The following is a 12,078-nucleotide window of genomic DNA, read 5'->3' as shown; positions in this document are numbered from 1 at the left end:
TTACATTTTTCTATGTGTTTTCACTTAATTGAGATCCCAGTGTATAAAAATTCTCTGGCTTGCTTTTTTCACTAAATCGCATAAGCACATTCCCCTTTTGTTAAAAGCTTTTCACAACAACATTTTTAGTGGCTGCGTAATACTCTCTTTTATTAATGTAATATTATCTCCTTGACAGTTTCCTTAACATTATGTATTTAGGTTGCTACTATTTCCTAATTATTAAAACAAAACACATCAGCAAACAAACAAGCCCTTGCGACAGATATCTTTGTGTGTGTACTTTGGTTTGTTTCAGATTATTTTCTTAAAATAGAGTCTTAGAAATGATCTTACTTTATTACAGTTATGGATATGTTAGTTATTATTTAAAAATAGTTTAATAATGTAAATAATTAAATGTATTTAATAATTAAATTATTAAGTTATTTTTAATAATAAAAAGCATGTATAAGACACAAATTTAGAAGATACAAAAGGTCATGCAGTGAAATCAAATCTCTTTTTGAATCTCTCTCTGAACCATCAAGAATCCAGCCTCAGTTTCTTGCTTTTCTTTTCAGAGAAATCTTTTATATTATTTGTTTTTCTTTTCAATAGTTGTGGAATATTTGAGTGTCTCTTGTTGATTGACATTTACATGAATCCTAATCTCTTCCTACTGTGTACTATGCTGTATTGACTATCACAATGTAGACCTTATTTCCCACCTTATAAGATACTAGGAGCAGAATTGTTTGGTTAAAAGTTATGAGCATCTAATGTTTTGATAGGTATAGAAGTCTCTCCTTCTCTGGGGGGTTATGTTTGAAGACCTTCAGCAGATCGTGATGGTAGTAACCAAAGCTATATGTACTGTTTTTTCCCGTATATACAAATCTACGATAAAATTTAATTAGTAAATTAGGCACAGTAAGAGATTAACAACAATTAACAAATAGAACAATTTTAACAGTATGCTATAATAAAAGTTATGGGAATGTGGTCTCTCTCTCTCTCTAAATATCTTATTGTACTGTATCCACCTTCATCTTCTGGTGATATAAAGCTGAATTGATAATGACTACCTGATGAGATGAAGTGAGGGGAATGACGTAGGCATTGTGACGTAGTGTTAGTTTGTTATCCACGGGGCCATACATCTGGGGAGGATCCCCTAATTCCAGGCTGAGGGTAACTGAGACCGTGGAAGGCAAAACCATGGATAAGGGAGGAATACTGTATACAAAATCATTGCCATTGAGGTTATATCAATTTATGTTTCCACCAGTAATATGAGAGAAAAGAGTGTCCTTTCTTATTCTCCCCATTTATACAATATATTATGAAATGTTTTAATCTTTGCTAATTTAAGAGGCCAAAAATATTATTTCATTGTAATTTTAATTTCTTTTATTTTGGGTGAGACTGATCATTTTTTAATAGCCACTTATTATTTCCTTTTTTGGGGATGGGTTGTTTTGGGGAGGTGCTTTCTTTTGGGTTTTTCCTTTTTTCCTTATTAATTTTTCAGCAGTTTTTAAATTGATGAAATGTAAGCTCTTTGGTTGTGATGTTATTTGCAAGCATCTTGTCCAGATTATCTTTTCAGTGTTTGTTATTTATTTGTTTTTGCATTACAGGATTTTTTTCCCCCCAGAAATGTTTTGTGTGTATGGTTGTCTGTACCAATATTTTTTATTTTAAAGATCTTGAGGATTGTCCTACCACAGAAAGCCTTTCTCTACTTGGAGACTTTAAATATATTATTCTTTTTTCCTTTGGTAATTTTATGAGTTTGTATTTTACACATATTTTTGCTGAATCTAAAGTTTATTTTTGTATAGAGTATAAGATAGGGATACAACTTAATATTTTTAAAAAGTGAATCAATACCATTTGTTGTGTGATATATTCCCCCCCCATTATTTTAAAATGCCAGCATTATCATATATTAAATTCCCATATAAATTTGGGTCTATTTTTTATTTTTCTATTCTGTTCTATGATATTTTTCTCATGAACTATATTTAAAAATTTTTCTGGTTTTATAATATATTTCAATACCTGGCATAGCAAGTGTCCCTTCTTTATTATTCTTTTTCAGATTTCTTTCTTTCTTTTTCTGCGGTGGAGGAACACAATCGTTCATTTATATTTTCCATAGAAACATTAATTGCTTTGCCTGTTTTTTCCCCTTAATTCAATAGTGTTTTCATTAGAATTGTTTTATTTTTTTTTAATTTTTAAAAATATTTTATTCATTTATTCATGAGAAACAGAGAGAGAGAGAGAGAGAGAGGCAGAGACACAGGCAGAGGGAGAAGCAGGCTCCATGCACCAGGAGCCCGACGTGGTACTTGATTCCGGGTCTCCAGGATCAGGCCCTGGACTGAAGGTGATGCTAAACCACTGAGCCACCCAGGCTGCCCTAGAATTGTTTTAAATTAATTGATTATTTTGGGAAAAGATTATATTTTTATAATTTGATATTTTCTATTCTATTTTTCTATTTGTTTTTAGTCCTTTGCCTTTTAGTAGCATTCAAGATTGATTTATGCAGATTTTGCATATTTTAATTTTTTTTTTTTGCTATTTCAAATGGGATCTGTTCTTTCATTTCACAATATAACTGGTAGTTGTACTAAATATATGATGGCTATTAAATATATGTAATAATTTTGTTGCTAGCCATACTATTACTTATTCTTGGCTTTATTTATTTTTTTCTTTTTAAAGATTTATTTATTTATTTATGATAGTCACAGAGAGAGAGAGAGAGAGAGAGGCAGAGACACAGGCAGAGGGAGAAGCAGGCTCCATGCACCGGGAGCCCGACGTGGGACTCGATCCTGGGTCTCCAGGATCGCGCCCTGGGCCAAAGGCAGGCGCCAAACCGCTGCGCCACCCAGGGATCCCTATTCTTGGCTTTAATAATAGTTTTGCAATGGAGACTGTTGGCTTTTCTTGATAAACTGTTAGACCACTTTAAATAATGATGATTTTACTTCTTCATTTCTCATTTTTTATGGTTCATTTCTTTTTCTTATTTTGTAGTCTTGGTTGCTATCTCCAAAATAATGTTAAATAGTAGTTGACACAATGGATGTCTTTGTTTTATTTTTCATTTTACTGAGAGTATGTATAGTTTTTCTCCATTAAGTATGATGGAGGTTTTTGAGTTGAAAGAGACATGTTGTACTGTGCCGAGGAAGTACCCATTTTTCCTATTTTGTTAGGATTAAAAAAATAAAAAGCAGATAGTGAAGTTTTCAAATATCCTTTCAACACTTATAGAGATAATTGTTTGAGTTTTCACTTTTGATCCATTAATGGATTTCTTGGTAGTTTTGGAATAAACCCAGTGGTATGGATACCAAAGACTCTTGATTCCACCTGCTAATTTGCCTTGTAGAAAGACTGCACTGGTTTATAATCTCACCATAGATGTATCAGAGCACTTAACAAACAAGTGTTGGGAAGGTGATGAGTGGTCTTTTGTAATGAGAATTATCCACTAAAAAGATGAGGAAAAACCATCTGAATATAAGCAAGCCACATCTTTGCAGCACAGCAATAGCAACAGAAAAGTTCAAAATCTACCCACACTGAACCATGATGCCTCAGGCTTAGGAAAGAAAGTTTTCTTAACGTGAAGGGCATTAAGGAGGGTTCATAATGAGATGAGCATTGGATGTTATACTATATGTTGGCAAATTGAATTTAAATAACAAAATTAAACTAAAAAACAAAGAAAAAATAGTTTTCTTTACCTAAAGGAAGAATTAGGCATATTATTCAGTTATGCAAGAAGCAAAGTCCAGCTAATATGAGCACAAAAAGAAATATATTGGCTTATGTAACTTAGAAATCTAAGAGGGTAGATCTTACTTTAGGTAGAGTTGCAGCCAAGTGTTCAAACATTATTACTGAGACTGACCTTCACGTATTGGCCCTCAGCTACCTTTGTTGACTTTATACTTAGAAAGAGGTTCTCCACGTTACAGCAAACATGGCCACTATCTGTTCTAGGTTTACATCACCCTCTACTCTTCTTGAACTAAAGGGTGATACTCTTTTCTTCCTAGTATAGCTACAATTCGTGCAGAATAACAATGGCTATCCTGTCATAGGTCCTTATGCTTTCCAATTACTTTGCCTAGGTTTTGATTGATTTGCATTTGCCTCTGCAATGGAGAAACTGAGCAGTCACAAAGCAGTAGATGAACAATAAAGCGGCTGAAGCAGGAAATACAAGGAGTTTCATGGTATTAGATAAAACTTTCACCCTGGATCTTGATAGAAGTAAGTATTTCCTCTTTGAGTTATGTAAAAAGACACAATGATACTTTGAGTGATCTGAATAGCCTCTGAAATTTTAATATTCTTATCTTCTTTCAGCCAGATCATGGGAGGCCAGCATCTTGCTTATAGATACTCTTGAATGCTATTGAAAGGCCCATTAAATTAAATATACAAACCCTTGGCAACAGGGGATTGCCATGAATTTGACTGTTATCTGCAGTGTGTCAGGAAATACTTCGTGATGTTTTCCTCAACAGTGACACAGAAAATAAATTGAAATTAATTGTTTTTAGTTGATTAACTTTATGGCAATATGCATATACTTTGGAGGTTAAGGATGTTGGGAAAACAAGCATCCACTGAAGAAGAAATTGCATGAGAAGCCTTGGAAGAGGAGAACTCTCACATACAAGTGAGAGAGGCTTTGACAGTAATGAGAGTATTAAGGGCTGGACGGGCCCTTAAATTGTGTTCATTAAGTGGTGTATGCCTTTTTTTTTTGTAAAGTTTATTAAGACTCTTGAGAGGAGACTAATGCCTTTCAACACAGAGAAATAAAGATGCTCATTTAGGACTATAACATGTCTCCCCTGAGTTTTTTTAAATGTTATTTTTGACACACTTTTTTGGCATTTTGACACGCTGCTGTTACAAATCCAGTCACAGCACAGTACTTCCATTAGACAAAAACAACAGCATTTTTTTCTCTAGGCAAGAAAGAGTTTGAATTGAGATACGTATGAATTGACTTTCATGAACTCTTCAGTGAAGGGAGAGTTGAGAGGATAAGAGTAAGATGATATTCATGTGATGAGAGGAGGCTAGGTCCCTGCCTCCTCCTCCAGGAACCCCATCTCCACCAGCTGAATTGCTGTGCAGGACAAGATCCCAATAGCAGCACATCCTTGACCTTGTCCTCAGGCATTTTGGAAAGCAGAATATTTCACACAGGTACTGTGCATTTGCCAGAAAGTGGAGGGAGTTTGGCTTTTTGCCAGAGAAGAAGTTGTGAGTGTGACATCTCAAGGTTGCCATCCAGACAACTAGAATCTGAAGTCTTTGACAATAGTGTAGACAGACCTTGGGAAAACTTGGGATGTAGAGAAGCCATTTCTGCAGTGTTTGAGCAATATCTAAGCTCTGATGCCCACTCTCACCCTGTTCCTCATCTCTTCTCTACCTGCCTATCTCTTTCCCTTCAATTTCCCCTCATCTGCATGGATAATAAAATATGAGGCACTGAGTTACATACAAAAGACATCCACAGCATGTGTCTGGTCCTGGTGAAGTGGAGAGTGGCCCCTGAGCCCCCTTATACCTCTCACATAGTTAGGCCAGGAAAAATGTCCTTAACTTCCTTGAGCTTCCATTTTTCAATTTATAAAATGAGGATAGTTATATTTATCTTATGGGGTCACTGTGAGGCTTAATGCACTCACCACAAAGTTTAGAATGAAGTAGGTGTTCCATCAATTTTGGTTTTTCTTTTCTCTTTTTCATTTATTTGGGGCAAATGAAGTGTAAACATACGAAAAAGTGATTAGTGTTGATGGCATATTTGCAGACACAAACTAGACCCTATTCATCAAGACAAGCTATACTCATGGGAGATTAAAAAAAAATTCTGTGGCAATGTACATGTTACTTTTATTCAGTAGTGGCAAAGCAACAGTCCTTCGGAAATGTATACAATCTAGTTAAAGAGACAATATGAATTAGGATAAGCTGACCAAATTAAAGGAATAAGAATGGGCTCATGGAGGAAGTGTGCAGCGAGGTTGTGCAGTTAGCCCACCTGGGCTCAAATCCTGGCTTTGCTCCCCATACCTTGGTGAACTATTTAATAACTTCATTCTATTTAGCCTGCCTCATTCTTCTCCTCCGTGTATGGGGATGACAATAGGGGATGATGAGATAAGGATTAATTGAGGTAATAAAGAATATAAAGCACACAGGCAGGGCTGGCATGGTATATGGACACTTAATGTGAACTCTTACTAATAATACAAAATGCAAGTGTGAGCAAGGTTAGCTGTTTGCATGTTTGCAAGTGAATAAGGACACGGAAACAGACTCTAACACAATTCAGGGTGTTTTTCCATACAAGTACTGTCGGTTCCAAAAGGTGTTAGGGCATTTGGGAGGTTGCTGTTTGGAAGGGGCTTGACCAATGGTTAACAGCCCCGCTTCCCCCACCTCGCACTGTAGACCTGTGCCAGCTCTATGCACGAAGCATTACTCATACTGTCTCTTCACACAGCAGTTAACCTTACTTGTCACTGCTTCCGGGGGGAGATCAAGTGCATTGAAATTATGGAGGTGGCACAATAAATCATGGTCACTTCTTGACATGGCCAGACAAAGCAGCTGGAAAGAGTCTCACCACAATGTCAGCTCAAAGTTGAAATGCAAAGTTTTAACATATCAATTTTCTCTCTTTTTTTAATTGTCATCCTGATTTTTCCTTTCTTCCCCCAAGACTCAAATGACTGAATTGGAGATTGATCTTGGCAGCTGGGTGGGCTAATTCACCAAGCATGGTTTTGCTTTCTTCCTTTTTCCTTTTTTTTTCTCCGGATGTGAACATTATGATTTGAGAATGAAATAATTGAGCAACCTAATGAGAGGCTGTGAAAGAACTGTTTTCACCCTTGAAATCTCAAGTTTCAATCTCTTACTTTCTAAAGGCAAATTCCCTCAGGCTATATCCCCAGGATTTAGCAGTGCTCCTGGGACATAACAGGCACTTAACAAATATTTGTGAAATGAATGGATGGCAGTTCTAGCCTTCCAGCTTTCTCTGGCTTGTTTTTGTTTCTCCTGTTCTTTATCGAGATCTCCTCAACTGACCCCTCAAAGAGTCTCCCAGGTATCGAGTATGAACACTTCCAGAAGAGTTGCCTTCTGGGTTTAGTTCTTTTCCTACTCCCCTTGGGCTCCAAGACAAAGAATTTTAACTACACACTTGCCCTTACAAGGGCTTAGAATCCTGACCCATCTCCGTTCAGTTATGTTCTCTTGGCTCCTAATGTTGGGCAATCGGATTTTATGAAAGCTATAAGTCTTGCTCTAGAAAAATGCACAGATACACAAAGCACACAAGGTTTGGCATATGAGTTTTTGGGACCTTTTGGGAGCACATTCTTGGGTCCAAGATAAAGATCATGCCTTTTGTGATTGCATTTTAATTATGGATAGCTGCTGCTGTAGGGCTCTCCTCTCCTGGAGGGCAGAGAACAGGTCTTTCTCAACTGCTATGCATTTCTCTACCCACTGCAGTAGAGTTTCTCATCTCCAACTCGTCAAAACTTCTCTGAAGAAGGGCAGAGGTTGCCCCAAAGGCCACTGAACTGCCCAACCTCATACCCAGTCCTGCGTCATTTGACAGTTCGGTGCTAACTGATGTTATTTGTCCGCTCTTCTTCCGGCTCTCTTTCCTTGGCTTTTGCAACATCATTATTGGATTCTTCTGTCTTCATTTCTGTCCTGGCTACTCTTTGCCCTATGCTTTGGTCATATTTCTAAGGACTCTCTTCCTGGTTTCCCTTTCCCCATCCTCTATATCTTCTTTCTGAGGAGTCTTATCTCTGCTCATGATTTCAACCACAACTGTACACTGATGGCATCCAGATGCATGTCCCAGCCCAGATCTTGCTCCGCAACAATCCGCATCTCTTTCTCTGCATGTGCCAGTGGGATGGTCCACAGAGATCTATGGAACCTTGGGCTCAGCATATCCACTAAAGGAACCGTGTTTCACTTCTGATGTTTTCTTCCAAGGGCAATCATAGCCATTAACATAACACTCTAGCTGCTCCCTACTCTCCACTTTGGAGAGGAGAAACCTCCCTGATTGGTGAGCTGCTGTCAGAGCGCTCGTGGTCCTGATTGCTCTTGACCGGAGGCAAGCTTAATGGCCAAGGTCTGGCATCTATCAGAGGAACCAAAGGGCACCCAGTCCTCCCAGAGTAGGCAAGGTAGATCTAATTCAGGGGGTCTGTATTAGAAAGTTCACTTGCCTGCAGGTGTACCTATATTCTATAGTATAAACTTTATTTGGAGTAAAAGGGGCAATTTGATCTTCTATTTGCTTTTTTCTTTTGTTTCTTTTGTTTTATTTACTAATGATTTGGAACTTCAAGACCTTTTTCTTGGAAAAGGCATATATTTGGCTAGAGTAAATGGGATAGAGTTAAGAATTTCAAGTGCTAATATTGCTCTGAACTCTTCTCTGCAGAGTTTCTTTTGTTTTTGGTTTCTTTTGTTTTTCTTAATGACAGACCTTTCCCCCCACCTCTCTCAGTGGTCTTTCTTGAACTTAGCTATCTGCAAGAAAAAATTTCTGAAAATACTCTTAACCTACGTTAATGGAAAAACAGGGAGATTTTATTAAGGTTACCCATTCTGTCTGAAGCACAAAGGGGCATGTGGATTCTTTTTAATGCTTACGGAGGGAGGGAAAAACAGACTTCTCAGTCATGACTGTGACTTGTGATTAAATGAGTGAAATTTCCCTAGGTATTGTGAGGTAGTCCAAAGGAGGTAGAAAATATGACTTTGATGTCATGAAGTTTATAATTTAAATAGGAGGACTGAGTAAACAATAGATGCATAAAATCACAGATAATGCTGAAATGTTAAGATACATAGGAGATCTATATATAGGAGATCAGGAAGGATTTCAAATTGAAATGGGAATGTTGGCTTGATTGGATGGGATGGGAAAGCTGACTAGTGTTAGCTCTTAGCATCTATTAGCTACTATTATTAGCATTCTTGGAGGAGCTCACTGTGTTGTCGGAGTGAGTCAGGAGATCTGACTTACTCTTGCCTTTTAAGTCCAAATAAATTGCTTTGCACCGCAGACCTCTTAGTTTGAGCTCTGCACTGCTTCTGGTACTATTTTGGATACCTTGGTTGGCTTAATGTGTACATATGGACCTGGTTTCTGTTTTGTTTATTTCTTTCTCAGGCCTTATAGTGTACATCCTGACCTAATTCTAGCAGGTATGAACTTAGTCCATAAACAGCAAGAAATATCACATTCTGTATTTCCTTTAAGTGAATATAAATTTGTCCCTGAGCCCCTATTCCATAGGACTGTCTGGAAATTCAACACTGGTCATTATTAAGGCTCTCTGCAGGCTCTCAGTCCTGAATTTTGCAAGGGATTTAGGACTTGGAGCTTAGGCATTGGGGAAGACCATCTGGTCTTTGGCCACCAAACTGTTCCTCCACAGAAACTTGATCTTCATATTAGGATCTTCATATTAGGAGGCTCTGTTTCTTGGGTATGGTGCTTATAGCAGAGGAATTCTGGAGGAGGGTGAGGGATCTCTGGGTTTAAGTCTGTTCTTCCTTATTATTCCACAGAGAGGCTCCTTCTATATCTTATCATCTTAATGTCCACCAGACTCAAATACCTCTCTCTCTATTTTCCCAAATATATTTTTCTGTATTTGGGCTGAGTTGTGCCTCCTCTAATTTCTATGTTGAAGTCCTAACCTGTAGTACCTGAGAATGTGACTATATTTGGACGTAAGGCCTTTAAAGAGGTATCAGGTTAAAATGAAGCAATGAGGGTGGGCCCTAATCCAGTACAACCCACGTCCTTATGATAAGAGATGTGGATACAGACAGACACAGAAGGAAGACAGAGGAAGGAGAAGGCAGCCATCCTCTAATCTAAGGAGAATGACCTCAGAAGAACTCATCCCTGCATGCATAGATCTTAAATTTGAATTTCAATCATCTAGAACTGTGAGAAAGTAAATTTCTGTTATTTTTTTTTTTAATTTCTGTTATTTAGGGCCATCAGTCTGTGGCACTTTTTAATAGTAGCCCTAGCTGATTAAGGCACTTTGTCCTCTAAAAAAAATTTTTTTTAAGATTTATTTATTTTAGAGAGGGGAGAGGCCAGGGAGTGGGAGGAAGAAACTCAAGCAGACTCCAAGCTGAGCAGGGAGCACAATGTAGGGCTTGATCTTACGACCCCAAGATTGTGACCTGTGTAGAAACCAAGAGTTGGATACTCAGCTGACTGTGCCACCCAGGCGCTCCCTCAGAATTTATTATTATTTTTTAATTAGCTTGGGTTTTTTTCAAAAGGCAGAAGAGCCATTGACTTTATGTAGCTTCTATCTTGTCTCTTACATTTCTGCTGCAAGAAAATAGTAAGGACATTGCTAGTTGGAGGTGGTGGTAGTGCAGAGGAGGAGAGGAAAATGCATCGAGAACCCAGGAACATTGGTGACTCAGTAAATTGCCCTGCCAGAGACTGCCCCCTGGTTCCCCATCTTCATGTTTTCAGGCCTGCTTGCTTTTCTCTTTGTGATGAAACAGGTTCCCCTGCCTTCTCATCTTCATCCCATCTTTATGAGGCATCTGTTTGCCTGGTGCAAAGTTCTAGATGTGTTATTCTCCTGGAACTGAACCATATAGAAAGACCTGGAAGATTTGGAGGCAGTGACATACTAGATACTAAAATGACTTCTGACCATACTTATGTCTCAGGAGGGCAGTAGGGTTTTTGAGGACTTGTCCTTGATTTGATTCGTCAAAGGCTATTCTGCAGAAACATCCTCAATATTTATTGAAGCTCTGGCCAAGCTATCAACCAAGTGAGCCAATTCATTGTCGAGCCCAGTTTCCACAGTCATATTAAAAGTCAACTGGGAAAGACAGGATTTCCAAGCAGTTTATAGCTCACTTTATTTCCCTCCCTTTTCTACCACCCTATGATTTTGGTAGTCCTAATACTCTCATTGGAAAAAAAATTGTTGCCTAAGGATATTGCAATGTATGACCACTGATAAACTGTGACCGGTTCTTGGCTTTTTGTAAGACTGGGAATATTAAGATGTCATTAAATATTTTATCTTCCTTCCTTCATGCTATGACTTTAATGCTGTGTTCAAAGATCATTACTCAGTTACGCTGGCAAGCCTCCTCTCCTTTGAAGACATTCTCTACAAGAACATGTAATATTCATTATCATTCACTGCTGCCTGATTTTTTTCCATAATATTCTCTTCTCTACCCCTCCCCCCCACCTCAGGGTTTTACTGAGGCCAAAGTACCTTAGGTGGCACTTAAGAATTACAGAAAGTTATAAATACACACAATCCAGATTCTCGACAGTTTTCTATGGAAATTTATAAAGTGTATTTTATAGCAAATGTGTTTTTATAGCACTGTGGGTTCTGATTAAGATGAAAGCTTATTGACTTTTGGGACTGGTGTGCTGAGATTATATACACATACAACTTTCAAAAAGTGGGACTGTAGGGTGGTTATGTCTTCATCTGTATGAAGGCAGGGTTAGAGGACCAGATGCAGAAAGGAGACAAGAATGCATGTATTATACGTGTGAGAAAGAAGGAGTGAGAAGGAAAATATTTGCAGAGCTCTGAGTCACTAGATGGTGTGTCCAAGGTTCCCTCCCTAACACTTGTTTTTAACAATGAGAACCAATCATGTCCCACTTGGAAGGGCTTAGGCATTGCCTTGAGAAAGTTTCAGAGATGGAAAAAATGAATCTGGGAGTCATCGAGGACCTGGGTCTGATAGAACCTTCTTAGGAGGTGTCCCCAGAGGGGTAACCTCAGGCCTTGACTTCTAGTAGAGTAGCTCTTGAAAGTTTGCCATCTATCTCACAATGAATCATCTTTCTGTCATTGATATGGTCACTAGGCAGCTTGAAATCAAGCTCTGCACTCACCTCTTGTAACCAGACAAGGTTCCGTGCTGTGCACGTCTGTGGTCAGATCTCATCTCTGGGGTTCACTAACTTCC

General features: G+C 38.2%; 1 long non-coding RNA gene across 2 annotated transcripts in view; it reads left to right on the top strand.

Moving 5' to 3' along the window:
• The first annotated feature begins 1,128 nt into the window (after window positions 1-1,128).
• LOC111096912 overlaps window positions 1,129-12,078 on the top strand; it is a 78,576-nt gene continuing 67,626 nt past the window's right edge. Inside the window, exons 1-3 of one of the 2 annotated variants that reach the window (XR_005361716.1) lie at window positions 1,129-1,244; window positions 4,143-4,284; window positions 4,381-4,810. This is a non-coding gene — a long non-coding RNA (uncharacterized LOC111096912). Of the gene's footprint in view, window positions 1,245-4,142; window positions 4,285-4,380; window positions 4,811-12,078 lie in introns of those variants that run through there. The other variant, XR_005361717.1, reaches the window with a different exon arrangement.

Source organism: Canis lupus, chromosome 7, assembly GCF_011100685.1.
Source record: "Canis lupus familiaris isolate Mischka breed German Shepherd chromosome 7, alternate assembly UU_Cfam_GSD_1.0, whole genome shotgun sequence".
NCBI lineage: Eukaryota > Metazoa > Chordata > Mammalia > Carnivora > Canidae > Canis > Canis lupus.
Note: the sequence above shows the minus strand (reverse complement) of the source record. Positions and strands in the feature narration are given on the sequence as shown.